Raw genomic sequence first — 5,321 nt, forward strand, 5'->3', positions numbered from 1 at the left:
TTATGTTTTTTTCATTTTACATACCAATCACTGTTCTCCCTCCCTCCCCTTCTCCTGCTTCCCCGCAAGCTCCCCTCATCCTCTCCCCTGGCAATTGGACCAGAACTTATGCTGTGTACATGAACTGGCTTTATTTTTTAATTTTTTAATTCATTTTACATACCAACCACAGATAACCCTCACATCCCTCCTCCATCTCCTCGCTCCTTCCACCCAAGACTCCCCCCATCCTCTCCTCCAAAAGGGTTAGTACTTCCATTGGGGAACAGCAAACCCTCCCCCCATCCCCTCCTCCAAAAGGGTTAATCCTTCCATTCAGTTGAGGCAGGACCAAGCTTCACCCCCATGCATCAAGGGTGAGCAAACAATCCAAAGGTAAGAAACCTAGAAGCTTTTACACAATTTTTTGAACTGAGCCCTAATTCTCCTAAAAAGTGTCTCCAAAATCTGGAGTAGAATTATCATACTCCATAAGGAAATGCTTTAGTTCTTCAACATGTTGCTCACCTATTTCATGCAAACTCTGCTTCATTGCAAACTGTATAGATTTTTCTAACGAACGATCCTTTTCAACCAGCCTTTCCACCACCATCCCGAAAGTTTCACAGACATGTCAGTAAACCTTCTCAATCTCAGTGATTTTTGATGCAATCGCTTTTGAGCGAATGCTAAGCTGGCAGTCTTCACACAATTCTGGGCCAGCTGTTGTGTTTGACTCGGGTTCTTCTGTCTGGTTGATAAGTAATGGTGCCTTGGATCCCATCTCAAACTCGGAAATTTCAGCCAAGTTATTTTCTTCTGACTGCTTGGGATTTTCATTAGCCCTCTTGCTTGCAGCATCAGCCTGTTCCTTCTCAGTCAGCCGGCTGGGGCTTTTTAACACCTTGGAGGAAGAACTTGAGGGCACAGTATCTCTTGATGTTTTCAAAAACTGGATGGCTCTCTCTTTACATCTTTGTCGAGACTGGTGGAAGGAGCGCATCCTGCTTCTACTGCTGAGACTGGATCCAAATCTGCTGTGTAGGGAGTCCTTCCCGCCCACACGTGATTGTCTCAAAAAAGGAGCGCCCCGTTTATGGGGAGAGCGTTGTCTTGAATAATGGGAAGAATAGAAACGTTTTCTTCTAAAGCCGTTTCTCATGGCCCTGTATGGAGGCTGTTGGCTTGTGGAATACTCATCTCTTGACCATCGGTAGCCATAATGGCCTCTTTTGTAGGGTGGGGCTCTTCTTGGATCCTGAGTAAAATAGCGGCCCTTGCCCCATTCTTGATAATCAACATGACAGTAGTATCTACTGTAGCCTCCTTCCTTGGGTTTGGCTAGCAGAGAAGATCTCTTGTCTCCCAGAGGCGGTCTCTTTGGCACAACATTAATTAATCTATGGTTGCCATCACTGGGATGGTTCCAAGAAGGCGCTTGTTTTCCTGGAAGTCGCTTGTAGTCATACCATCCCTGCGCTTGTTTTCCTGGACGTCGCTTGTAGTCACACCATCCCTCAGACCACATTTCATCTGTTTTGGAAGCCACTGGACTTCTGCGAACAGAAATGCCTACTTCCCTTCCGGTTCACTTTCAATTTCCAACCACACTCATGGCTCAGCTCAAGAATCTCTTATTGTCTAAAAATTCGTCATCAGAACTCCCAAATAGGTACGTTCCACAGATGCTGCTGAAACCGCACCAACAGCTCTCTAGTTAAACTTAGGCCTACTCAACAGCACGGAAATCATGCCAGGTACTTGTAAGCTAGGAAATTAGCTGGGGCTAGTGAGGGCATGTGTCATACAGGAGAATGCAGTACCACCACTTGACTAAATCAGTACAATTCCTAAGTGAATTCCACTTCCTACATAAAAGTGTAGCTCTCACCCCTTACCAAAAAAAGCTTCTCTTTGCAACAGAGAAAGAGCAATGCAGAAAACCACAACCACTCAACTTCAGAGAACAAGTGATTGTGGGGTATCTAGCCCCAAGATACACACACACACACACACACACACACACACACACACACACACACCCCTCCTGCGCCTAAGGCTCAGGGAGCATCATTAAGAGGAAGAGTAAAGATTGTAGGAACCAGAAATGAAAGGGAAGCTTCACCCATGATATTTCAACACTATGACTGCCTAAACAAGACCTGAATAAGGACATTACCAATCAATATGCTAACTTGAAGGGGGAAATCTCATAGGGTTCCACCTCTAAATAAAGAACTACAGACTGCTAAAGAATTAGTCTTCCCCAGGGATCACCCTTTTAACTGGTTATCAATATCAAGTGGTCAGCTCTGAAATCAAATACATATACAAGCAACACGAAATAGACTGGGAACATTGTATTTATATATTTGTGCATATGTGTGTGAGTGTGTGTTTGTGTGTGTGTGTGTGTGCATGTGATGATCAATGAAAAGAGAACATAAATTTGAGAGGCATCCAGGAGGAGAGGATATGGAAGGGAAAGAAATAGAGAAGGAAATGATGTGATTTTTTTCATTTCTAAAAATTTAAAAATTAAATAAAATGTAGATAAACATTTAAAACATATAAGGCAAAAAATAGAAGCACATAAAATATTTATTTAACAGTGAACAAATTTAAAATGAATCAAAATTAATTTACATAATAGCAAAAAATCTTAATATTCTAATAAATTTCACTAGTAAAAAATTAAAGTACCTTAAACTACAAGCTTATAATAAATTTAACATATTGAACAAATGTAAAATTTATTAAAGTTCAATTATATAACAGAAAAAATCATAATGTCTTAACATTTGGCCTTTTATTTTCATTAACCCTACTGTTGAAGTTACCCATACTTTGGTCATAGAACATGGCAGAATCAAGTTGGTAATGATCTAAATGTTTAATCCCTACTGGCTTCTTTTCATGTGCTGGAAGATGCTATGCAGGCTACCAAAGGAGAAAAGTCATCATCAGTCACACCTATCTATGAAACCTTTGAGCTACAACAATGATCAGCATAACACATGTCCATTGGTGTATTAGCAGCTCAAATAGTATTGGTGTAACCAACCACTTTTTGATTGGATTTAAGTTCCTCTCCACAAGAGGAAACCCATACTAGCACCATTATCAGACCAAGAACATACAGCTAGCAGTCATAGGCCCTAGGGGAGAACTTACTGATACTGTAAATGCACATAGTATAATGTGCAGTATAATGATAACTGACTTATCATTACATCCATAGCTCAATGTATCTCTTATTCCTCATCTAAGGAGCTTTGAAATGGAGTAAACGGTGGTTAACATAGTGGCCCACAACTGGCCAAGTTGCAGAGAATAAGAGACAGAAGAATGTTCAGCCTTAAAGGGAACCTAGGTACCTCATCCTCCCCTCACAGGGTTCAGAGATCATTGAGGAAGAGGACAAAGAAAGAGTATAATAATATGAGGTGGTGGAGGAATACAAGAAACTTCTGGACACAGTAGGGCAGATGTACATATGAACTCACACAAACTGCAACACCATGAAAAAGAAAACAAACCTGTGCAAGCCCAAGGCAGACCAAATGCCAGCATGGAAGTGGGAGCTGGGCACACAATCCCCCTCTATGCCTAGGAGCTATTGACAAGTGTTATCTGCTGGGAAAGGAAGGGCAATTTCCTTTTAAGAGTGTAGGTCTGGGAAGTTGACATTGCTCCAGCTGAACAACACACACCCAAGGATATCTGGGACTACACTTTGGTCTTAAAGAAACGTTTTGTTGTTGTTGTTTTAAGAAGACACAAAATTAAGTGGATAGGAATGTGGGGGAATGAGTTGAGAAATAGTTGGCAGGGATAAATATGATCAAACACATAGCAAGAAACTCTCAAAAAAACTAATAAAAAACAATTAAAAAAATCAATAGGACACTTTCTCCAGTGTTGTTAGATTATTTGTTTCAACGAGACCTGAGATAATTACAGTTCAGAATGAATGGACTGCATCACTACAGGCTTTTCTTAGACCTCAGTGCCCCCACCCCCAACAGGATGAGTGAAAGAAGCCTATGCAATACTGGTTGAGCTAAGGCATCCCAAGTACATCAAGCCATGGTCCATACTCTTGTAGTAACTTGTGGCCAGTATTAGTGTACGTCAAACATACTTCAAGAAACATGAAGCTGGTTGAATATTTGCATGCATCAATTAGTAGGAAAGAGTAATGATCATGGGTGAAAGGCTCCATAGAAGCAGAAGTAGGACTTTGGCAGTTCAAATACCACAGCAGTTTGTGAAGTGTGGAGCCTTATCTTCTGCACTTGGTTTCTCTGAATCCCTGGGGAGAAATGCCATTACAAACCTGTGCTTTCCAGACCCCCCACCCCTTACTGGGGAGCTAATGTAGTTGATGGCTGTTTTCAAAAGCTCCAGAAGCAGCTAAGAAGCTAAGAATGGTGGATGCCAGAACCAGCACGAGGCATCTGCAGCTGAGATTTGTGGAAATTCAATACAACATAGACACACAGACACACACATACAAAAGTACATAAATAAATAAATAAATAAATAAATAAATAGATAGATAGATAGATAGATAGATAGATAAAGTAGTTAATTAATAAACTGAGCTAACAAGAAAAACAGTGCAGTTTAAAATATTACTTCTGGTGCCAGTAGGGATTGAGAGCCCAAGACGGCCAACCTTGACAAACATTAATGTAAGCCTAGGAACTGTAGCCATGAGGTTGGACTCTTCAGAAAGGAATGTATGGTAACTGCTTTTTCAAGAATGTTTGAGAACATGTCACTCAGGCACATTGGAGATTACAGGGCAACCCTGACATTTGGTAGTATGTTCACTGACCTCCATTTGTTAACAGTACCATGCCAACAGAGCCTTTTCGTGTTCGCAATCCTCTTCACGCTGTTGTAGCACCTACCTCTTCAGGAATGGCTTTGTACAACATTTATGGCCTCCTGGAATTCATCTAGCCCCCTTTGAAAGATACCTTATAATTTGTGAGCTTGAAATGTAACAGTAACGAGACCGTTACTTCTGCTTCTTGTATGCTGTCTCTGTCTTTCTTTGTGGTTCTTAGGTATTCTTTTGCAGAGCTACCAGCTTAAGTCACACTGGGATCAAGAAAAATGGGCCATGGTGGTTCATGTTCCTGGAGTTGGGTCCATGCCAGTGGACCATGGCTGTAGACACAGATGGTGGTCACATGCTCCAAAATACATCTTGACTTCACTGCAGCTGTTGTTGCTACTACAGCGATATCAGCCAGTGCTGCTACTGTTTCTGGGATTGCTATTTCACACTTAGTTTCTACAGCTAGTAAAGTGGAGACGCTGGCAGCAAA

General features: G+C 41.4%; 1 pseudogene across 1 annotated transcript; it reads right to left on the bottom strand.

Moving 5' to 3' along the window:
* Positions 1-427: 427 nt before the first annotated feature.
* Positions 428-1,176, bottom strand: LOC143270846 (periphilin-1 pseudogene; annotated as a pseudogene). The gene has a single exon (XR_013048060.1). The product of XR_013048060.1 is annotated as a periphilin-1 pseudogene (transcript).
* Positions 1,177-5,321: the final 4,145 nt, after the last annotated feature.

Source organism: Peromyscus maniculatus, chromosome X (assembly GCF_049852395.1).
Source record: "Peromyscus maniculatus bairdii isolate BWxNUB_F1_BW_parent chromosome X, HU_Pman_BW_mat_3.1, whole genome shotgun sequence".
Classification (NCBI taxonomy): Eukaryota; Metazoa; Chordata; class Mammalia; order Rodentia; family Cricetidae; genus Peromyscus; species Peromyscus maniculatus.